Below are 10,548 nucleotides of genomic sequence, written 5' to 3'. Positions count from 1 at the left end.
TATTTATTTCACTCCACTTTAGCAACATTGCCTTCTCTTTACAGACATGCATAATGATTCATTTCTGCATAAACCTATTCGCGGTGTAGGTGAGCCTGGACACGGGAGGAATGGATGTGCCTATTAAAAAACAGTTTAACTGCGTTCTTTCGCATAGTAAAGAACATATTTTATTCTGAAACTCGTTCGGCACATTCACACTATCAATCAACAAATTGCCTCATATTGCAGCTCCCCGTTTTTTCCGCTGGATGAAGAAAATTAATCGGATCATTTGCCCTCATCAATCAAGCCGGTAAATGATGACTTAATCATTATACACTTAAGTGAGCACCTTCGCTCAAAGCACACAGAAAGACTTCCGAGCAAGGAGCATGAAACATTAAGGAAGATTTCAAATTAATTTTATTGTTTTATTATTATTATTATTAAAGTGTTAAATATGTCGACTTTCTCTCATTTAAAAAAAAATACCGAGAGAACATTTTAAATGGAACAGATTTTGCTTCTTGTGGACAGAAAACTTGCTCTGAAATGATGACATAATGATTTTGTTGAGTGTGCGAACCCCAGCTATGCGAGGTTGTTATCGTCATAATTGTCATCCATCCATCTTCTGCGCACAGTGAGTTGATAACAGCCAATGAAAAATGACTCATGGCTGTAATGAGTGTCTCACCTCTTAGCTTTACGCAGGTTCACAGCCCTCCATGGAGCACCAGTTCTCCATTTATTCCACTTCACTGTCTATACTTCACCTCATATATATTCCTGCCCTTAATTTTTCATATAAGAAAAAAAAAAAGAAAACGTCTCTTTTTCATTCCTAATATTAGTAAAACACTGAAGGCCTGGGTGATTTAAGAGTCAGCTTTCACACAAACATACTCTGTATGTTACAGATCGAAGCAGAATCCTTAATTGATTCACAGAATACTTTAATTACGACTGTTTCCAACCTTCCTGCGTTGCGACACAATATGAGCCAGCAAGGAAGGAAGAAAAAAAAAATCCTCCCCAGTATAAGCCCTGGAGTGCAGCTGCGACGTAATTATCATCAAGCACCCCTGCATCTGTGTACAAACAATCTCACAGCTGCTGCCATTGATACTGTACATGCAAAAGAGAACAGGTTGACCCCCCAGTCTCCAGCGCCGCCTCGGAGAGCCGTGACCCGCTCATTTGGGAGGAATTTGTGACACCTACAAACCACTCAACCTGCGTGCAGTTTTAAAAGAGCTGGCACCTGTGATTTACCACAATATTTGCTGCTCTTTGTTGCTACAGAACAAGAACATTAGCAGGTTTATGTTTGGAAGAATGACGGTAATTACACGGTACCAACCGAGGAGCAGGTCTAAGGTGCCAAAACCTGTCCGTGCAACATGCTACCCTCACACAGGACTAATTTAGAAAATATCTTTGAAATGTGGAGAGGCGAGAGAAACGGTAGGTGCAAATAGAAACACGTTTGAAACTTAGTGTTGATTTCCTTCATAGGGACAGTTCAGACCTTTTTACAGGAAGATCTGGGAAGTTGTTTGTTTCCCAACTTGTTAGAGATAGATGTCATTTGCTCTGTGTTTGACAAAAAAAGGTGAAAAGAACTTCAAATGCCAGTCAGGATGGTCCCCCGTTTTAGATAATACTTAGCTTAGTTAAGTAGAGATTTAAACAAGTTAAACTAAAACATATCCTCCATAAAAAAAACATCTTTATTTATCTCTGTTCACAAATTACACTGAATTCTTTGATATATATATTTTTAATTTCTTAAAATCAGGGTTTTGTGGCGTCCAATCCACTTTGTTGTCCACAAACCATCATTTTTAGCTAATGTGGTGGAATGATGAAGCTAATTTGAAGACCCATTTATTCCAAAGCTCTAACTATGGAATAAAGTTATTTCCACATGATTTATTTTTCCTTGAAGCCATTTATTTTGTGATGTACACAAAATCATTTGCAGTAAAACACACACAAACACACAAGAGGCTACCCAGTGTTTTGCCTCCAAATGCACCAATGCAGCAGTTATTATGGCCTAATATTTTAATTTCAGTTTTGTCAAACTACAAATTATAAATGGACTTGCGCACAAAGACCTTGATTTTTTGGCGATACCTCTTCTAGTCTGCCTTTCTTGTTCTATACCTGGAACGGCTTCTTCTTCTCTGAGCGAAGACGGGCATGCAGGGCTTTTTCACTGTGGATAAATGACACTCTAAGCATCACCAAGCATCTTTACAAGGTCATTTGCTTTTGTTCTGAGGTTGGTTTGCACATTTTGCACTAAATCTCTCTTTTTCTCTGGGACACAGAAACTGTCTCGTCTTTGGATGGTGTGATGGCTGGAGATTCATGGTGTTCACACATCGATACAACAGTTTGAATGGATGAATGTGGCGTCGGTGGACTGCTGATATTTTCGTTAATTTCCTGTAATTTTACTTCATGGTGTTTCTTTAAAACATGTCCACAGGTGAGCCCCTAATCTTGTGAATTAGTTTGAGTGAGATTGATTTTTTTTTTTTTTTTTTTCAAAAGTCAGAGCTAAAAAAGAAATCATGGTAGAAGTTTACAAAAGCATGAGATTAAACATTCTTCAATGGAGGTTTTGCCTCTTTGGTGGTTTGAGTGAAAGTCAGTTAGTTTACTTGAAATAGACCATTTGTTGCTTTGTCCATTGTAGTAGAAAATTATTTACCTTTACAATCAAAATGACGAAAAAAAAGAAAAACTCAGGCTTGAAACAAAAATACACCAATCTTGAATTATTCCTGCATTTTTCAAATAATGAGTTGTAGTGAACGTTAAATGCAAGATTCAATGTTATTTTTCATTTTTGATGGAATCTGAATTCTGAGCGCGTGTTTATGTCTTCAAGTTGATAAAGTTGATTTTTGGAGGACAGTCACTTGAGACCCACAACATAAAATCTGGTTGAAATAAACTTTTCTGCTTAACTTCAGCAGCTCATGAAACCAGTTTTGGTGGAATGAGGCAGCTTGTGGCAACCCAATAAATGTGACTGGAGCAGAAATGGCAGCCAATGACTGCTGCTGGTAATAGACATAGTTTTTATTTGAGGTCATTGCATGTTTACACTTTTACAACAAACAAACAGACAAAAAAAAATTCCAGCTAAACAACTCCTGCTACTACACTAACTTCTCAATGGCCAATGTTCCTGACTGTATCAATCTTATTTTTATTTATTTATTGGTTTGTTTCATTAATTTACAGTTAAATATGAACATGCCACATGCTGACATGAACAAATGTTTTAAATGAAGAAATAAAATCTTGTACAGTTTACCTCTTCTATGAAAAGAAACATTAACCATTCATCTTTAAACGCAAAACAGACAACATTTATATATAAAAATAATAATAACAAATAAGAAAAAAACATTATCTTGATACGGTACTCTACTGAATCAATGTGCTTCCTTACACCTAGTTTTCTTTGTGCATGTCAGTGCAGTCAGTTAATACCCACAAATAAATCACATTATTTAAACACATTTCAAACTGTTAAAAAGTTTCCACAGTCTGACAATGTTTCAATTTACACTTCCGGGCATTTCTTTATTTTCTCCCCAGGTTCACAGGCGTATTAAAAAACATTTAATCATTGCTGCGGGATTCTTTGTTCGCCGCCAGGGTGGGCAAATGTGTGTCCAAGATGGATGAATGTGTGTGACCAAGAATGCGAGTGGGCCAGTGAGAGTGCTTGAGCTGCGAGGGGAGCGCTGTGGGACAGAAGAGAGACGGTGGATGACTTTATGACACGGAGGGGACGCGATCAGGGGCAGCAACACAGAGCGGAGAGGGTCTGCCCAAGCTGTCAGCTCTGAGGGGCTGCTGGAAGGCTCAGCGGGAGCCCAGCGTGGCCCCCAGGATGCCTTGTCACCACGGCGAGGCCCTGGAATGCGCCGGCACACAATGAGCTCCTGGGGCTTAGAGGGCACTCCGATTTGATAACCACATTAAAGTCCTAGCAACATCTGTTGGGGCGCAGGAGAAAGGACTACTGGCAAGCTTTAACCCCCGAAACTGGAATCATTAACCCTCACCCCTGTGAGAGAAGGGGGACAACAGCCCCCTATTTGTCAGCAGCTCTGCACAAGGGCCATGGGGGCTAATATTTTACCAAAAAACAGCGTGAGAAGAGAAGCAGCCCTGGGCACCAGGAGGAGTGCTTCCAAAACACACATTACCAGGAAAACACTGTCTTATTTCTTTAAAGTTCTGTTTAAAATACTTTTGTATACTTCTGTTAGTGTGTAAGTCTCTGAATGGCTTAAAGACCTTCTGTTGATCAACTGCCTAGTTGCTGACATACAAATAATTTTCTGGACTTATTTCATTCAGTTAATAAAATATTTGCCTCATCTCCTGAAATAAGGTCTTCAGAAAGTGTTGCTCATTTATAAGGTGGATAAAAAAAAATACGTTTTTCATGCTGTCACCATGTTTTTTCTTTAAAATATTATCAGAATTTAAACGCACTGCAAAAAACAGAAAATCTTACTAAGTATTTTTGTCTAGTTTCTATTGTAAATATCTTAGTACACTTGAAATAAGACCAAACTAATTTACAAGTAACTTTTCATCAAAATGTAGGCCCTGGTTTTAAGTAAATTATTTCTTAACATTAATAAAAATGAGCTAGTTCCACTGGTAGATTATTTCACCTATAAAATGGAAGAAAATGTCATTTTGTAAGTGAAACTTGAACTTTTTCATCAACATAAGGCGTTATTTACTTAAAACAAACTCTGAAATATTCCTGAAAGTTACTTGTAAAATAACTTTGTCTTATTTAAAGTGTATGAAGATATTTGGTCTAGAAACAGGACAAAAATACGTGGAAAGATTATATGTTTTTCCGTATATAATTTAAGGGCTTAAGGGGAGAAAGGGCAAAGTTGATGGAGGATGGAGAAATAACAGGTGTCCTGTCACAAAGAGACGTCTCAGGCTGCAGGATGCTGCGTGTTTCATGGGTCAGCCCCAAGCCCATCCACCTCCACAGGTTTCAAAGCAAAGGCCACCTCTCAGTAATGAATAATTAAGAAAACAAAAGCCTCCCCCCGGCCCTTTCCGAAGGGGTGAGAGCTCAGGAGAGGAGATGGAAGCGTCGGAGGGCCTAATGCAACCAGACCAGATGTGACGAGGAGAGCTGAGGTTTTTGGCCCCTGCGCTTCATAAAAAACATCAACCTAAATGTATTCCCTGGAGATGAGGGTCTGCAGGAGGTGCCCCGGCGTGCGGGGTCTTCAAGTACCTCCACACAAGTAATTCCATTCACTGCAGCTCATTACATGGGCAATTAAGTGCTGGGGTGGAGGAGGGAGGCTGGGTGCAGGGGCGATGGCAGGGAGTATGTATGTGCGCATGTTTCAATGTAAGTGTATGAGGGGGATGCTTACTGGCCCATCGTCGGGTTTAAGGATCGAAACCCCCTACCGATCTCATTCCCCATCATCTGGCGTCGGCGTCGCCCGCACGCCGGCCCCCTCCCCTCTCCTTCACCTGGGCGGAATCTCTGTGGACACCTGCCTCTCCTAATGAAGATCCATGTCTTCATTTCCATTTCTGGAGTCATATCAGAGGCTGCCAAGCACAAAACAGGCCTGTTTCCTCAGAGGCCTGGAGAGCCGGATAGAATGACACCGCTAAGTGCTCTGGCAGAGCAGGGCAGCTGCAGAGCCTGAAAATGGGATTTGGTTGAGGGTTCTGAAGTGGGGGGCTCGGATGGAGAGAATCCGATGTTTGGATTGGCCACAATGGCAGCCGTGTGCTACCTCAGCAGCTCCTTGGTACTAATGAGGCTTACTGCAGGGATGGGAAGAGGGGAGGAGAGGGTGCGAGGAGGTGGAGATAAGGAGAAAACAGGAGTGTACCACGCATCTACCTCCCACACCTCCTTCATGTCCTTATATATGCTAACTCTTGAGGACAAACACCAAAGATCCTCTCTTTGACACAGAAACGTATTCACTCGCTCATAAACACTTAAAGGTGTCAAGACTCATGTATTCTCCGCAGCACCTGGTTTGCTCTGAGGCGATAAAAGCTCGTTTGCAGGGCAGCTGACAGAACTTCAAAAGTTTACGATTTGTAGTCTAATTATATGAAAACAACTAAAGAAAGGAATCAAATATTACAGATGTATGTAGTATAAATAGTAGGATAAGCTAACTTTACCCCTTCCACATTTTCACTTGTGTGACCACAAACCTATAGGCTTTACTATAGACCAGCACAATGTAACTTTGGCTGCATGTTTAGAGTTATTGTCCTGCTGGAAGGTGAACCTCAGTCTCGGCCTCAACAGGTTTTGTTCAAGGTTTCTTTACATTCAGCTGCTTCCATCTTCCCCACCATTGACCTTGCTGAAGGAAACTGTCGCCATTGCAAGATGCATGGAATGGGATGGGTTGGTGTGAGGACGGCTCATAGGGAAGACGTGCTGATAAAAGCCTGGGAGAAAGAGACTCGACTAAATGGTGCATTTCCCTTTAGGAAATGGACTTTTTCCCCCCGAGACGACTTTGTGTCCCCAAAATGGAAGCATGGGTAGAGAGAAAGAGACTAGAAAGTGGGAAAAGAGATGAAGAGGAGGAAGAGAGATGAGTTGAGATCTGGATGAGGGTAAGGAAGAGTGGGGTTGAAAGAACAAGACGAAGAGTGAATTTTGTTAAGGTAGACTGTTGGATGATTAGAGGTGTGGTTGAGGTGTTGCTTTGCTCCCAAACCTATTGTTTTATAACCTAATCCACTTTAAACTTCTCCACAACCTTATCTGCTGCATTTGTTTACAAAACTGCTCAGAAAATGTTCTATTCGTAAGGACAATCAAGTTCTTGTTTTTCTTCGATTTAATATTTTTCCCTGACTTTGCATTATAGATTGATATATTGAAGCTTGAAATAGTACCGACAAAAAGGTCCAGAAGCCCAAATAACTACTTTTCTGAGGTTCACTATATATTCCAGTTCAGACCTACAACAATGTCTCTGAGAACAAAAACACAATTTTTCTGCAAAAAAAAAAAAACCCATATAAAAGTCACCTAAACAATTTATGAACTAAACATTTTCATAATTTAAAACATGATTTTAAGCCTTTCGCTCTTCCACTGCCACCATGTGTTCCCCCTCCCTTGTGCAGAGACCATGTGTGTCTTTCAATGCAGTGGTTAAGGCTAGCCTTGTTAACATGTTCTAGCTCACTGACTCCTCTCAGCACCCCGGGGTAAGGACGCAGAGCCGGGCCAGGTGAGGAAGAGCAAGAAAGGAAAAACAAACACGGCGACACCTTAGTCAGATCACAGCTGCCTGCTTCAGCAACACACCAGAACATACAGCAAAATTTAACACAAAATGTTTATTTAAAAGAAGAACAAAGGCAATAGTTTAACAGAAAAGCAAGTTTCATAATAATAATAATAATAATAATAATAATAATAATAATAATAATAGTTCATTTGAATAGACCCTTTTTAAACAAGTGTTACAAAGTCGTTAACATTCAAAAAATCTATTAAAACAGAATGATAGATGATGCAAAATGAATCACAAAGTGTACATCAAATCAATTAAAATACATAAAAACTGAATACAAAATGAAATAATAAAAATACAAAAGAACTTCAAATATTAAAGGCCTTATTATAAAGGTTAATTTTAACCAATGATCTAAAAGAAGACAATGAATGGGCCTTCTCTACAAACTGGAGCTCTGACCTTATGCATTTAATCACAGATTCTACTGACTGGCCAAATGCTAATCAAATGTAAAAGGAAACTTACATCTCTGGAGAAAAGCCCACTGCACTGAACCCCACTGAAAACCTCCTGGTTTTTCCACCAAATACTGATTTCTGAACTCTTCCTGAGTTAAAACGTCAGTATGGTTGTTTCTAAATGAATATGAACTTGTTTTCTTTGCATTATTTGAGGTCTGAAAGCACTGCATCTTCTTCTCTCTTTTGACCATTTCTCATTTTCTGCATTTCATTTCAGAGACACATTGTCAGTAGTTCATAGAATGAAAGAACAATGTTCATTTTACTCAAACATATACCTAATCAGAGAAACCGATCGTTTTATGCGGTCTCACAATTTTTTCCCCGAGCTGTATATATGTAAATATAAATGTGTATTTTAAAACCCTAAGTGCACACATACACTCAGAGCCACAAATGTGAAGAAGCAGGTCATTCATGAAGCATAAAGGTTACCTGTTTGTGGGTACGTGGGGCGGAGCCTAAAATGGAGGGAAGGGGTTTTAGGTAAAGATTGTGTTTGGTGTCATTTTTCAGGCCCCTCTGCACTCACCTGGAACAGAGCACTTCCCCTCCCCGAGTCTTATCAGTTCCCAGAGGAAATACCTGCTGCAGGTAAACACGACCCTTCGACCCCGCTTCCATCCGCTCTGAGCGTACCGACCTCCACGTCTGGGAGCACTTCAGAGTCCAAATGCAGGGATTAGCTCTGCGACAACCTCCAACACCCAGCTTAGAGACTTATGTCTGTGTTCAGACCAGGTCTGGTGACATCCTCTTGGCCCCCTGCCCCAACCACCTTAGATGTTGTTCTTCATGCACGAGTGAGGAAACCTTTACACCGGCTCCACCCCAACCCGTCCTCCAGCCCCTCATCCCTCTGTCTCAAATTTAATCTTATCTACATATCAGCAGGTGTAACCGAATATCCCTGTTATCAACCGTGGTCTGCTCAGCTCTGTTTAGCATTGTCAGAGGAGTGATTTATTCAGGAGGAAACCAAATTAAATACTACATCATGTGTCAAAGGAATGGCTGTGTTTGTGATGGAAGTTGGCGTCATTAGAGTGTGAGGAATATGATAAACTTTCAAAGTGAACACATTAAAGAATGGTTGTAATTAAAGCAGAGACGTACTCTACTTTTAATGACTTTAGAGTATAATTAATTCTCCTCCAGTATCTCTAACAGATTTTTCTAATAAATGTGTGGGTGGGGATTTATATTTAATTACTTCCCTATGAATTTTGAAATAAGGGTTGATCTATGAAATTTGACAGTTGCGATGGGACAAACGCCTCTCCCTCATCATTTTATGGATGACAAGCATGCAGAACGTGCAGACAGGCGTTTGCACCGTTGTGATTCAACATAGTTTAATGCAGTGACCATAAAGGCTGGCAGAAATAGGATTGATAAAAGTACAAATACAAATACTTTCAATTCTATGTTTTGACATAACTAAAATGATCTGGACATTGCAAGGTTCATAGAGCACTAAATATTTTACAAAATCAGTATTTATGAAACAAAAATGAAGTTAAAGTGGAGAAAATGATTCTGTAAACTGAATAACCCTTTGCTGTTTCTATAGAGTTGGGAAGGGAGAGTCTGGACCATAGAGATGTGTGTTAATTTCTAAAGCTAGAAATTATTGATCAGACTTGAAATCTGGGTGTAATGAGGGATTCAGACTAAAACCTTCAGAAACATATAAAGACAATTACAAAATCAGCCTTCTATCATCGGAGGAACATTTCCAGGACTGAAGTTGTAATGTCTTAGCAGAATCAAGAGAAACTCATCTAAGTGTTTATTTTTAGTCACATTAATTATTGCATTGATTACTTCTTCTGCCAAGAAAAATCCTCCAGCTGATTCACAACACTTCAGCTGGCGTTCTCACTACAACCAGGAAGAGAGAGCACATCGCCTCAGTTCTAAAGTCCTAACACTGATTCACTGTAGCTCAGAAAACAGACTCTAAATTACTTGTGTTAGTTTATAAATCACTGAACAGCTTAGCACCAAAATACATTAAAGGTCTGTTTTAATTGCAGGTCTTTGACAGCTAAAATCTGGTCCAAATTTAGTCATCAACAGGACAGCGATTCCATGCGCTGCTACAACTTCACAACAAAAATGGCTAAAAAGAAAAAAAAATGAATGAGTTGAAAGAATTCAGTCAAAATTCAGACTCAACTTGATGGAAATGCTGTGGATGGTAAAAAAAAATATATATATGTTGGTGGAGCTGATGTGCTAATATATTTCACTTAGTAAAAGGATTCATATCAACAAACACACATTCATTCATGAATGGTTGGAAAAGGACGATAATATAACAATCTTCATTCACAAAAATAATGAATGGCTAAATTATCTACAAGTGAAAAATCTATTTAGTAACTTGCAAAATGTAAAGTATTAATTGTTTCAACTCTCAAAACTGTAAAAAAAAAAAAAAAAAAAAAAAAAGCTAATGTATGATTTCCTAGCAGGCTAAGTTATATCAAAACTGAAAGTTTGAGAATCAACTACTTTGTACCTAAAAGAATGAAAATATACTTTAATAGGATTAATTAATCACAGCTACAAACACAAAATAAACCCAGAAATCCTGAGGATTTAACCAGATTCTGCTGAAACCAAACCACAAGCAATCCCCCTGGATTTAACTAACAATCAACAAACTAATAGATATGAATGCTTAGAGATCTGCGTCAGCAAATATAGTCATTTAAGACAGA

The sequence above is a fragment of the Poecilia latipinna genome, unplaced genomic scaffold (assembly GCF_001443285.1).
Source record: "Poecilia latipinna isolate Pla-1442-1.1 unplaced genomic scaffold, P_latipinna-1.0 Scaffold90, whole genome shotgun sequence".
NCBI lineage: Eukaryota > Metazoa > Chordata > Actinopteri > Cyprinodontiformes > Poeciliidae > Poecilia > Poecilia latipinna.
This window is presented reverse-complemented; position numbering follows the sequence as displayed.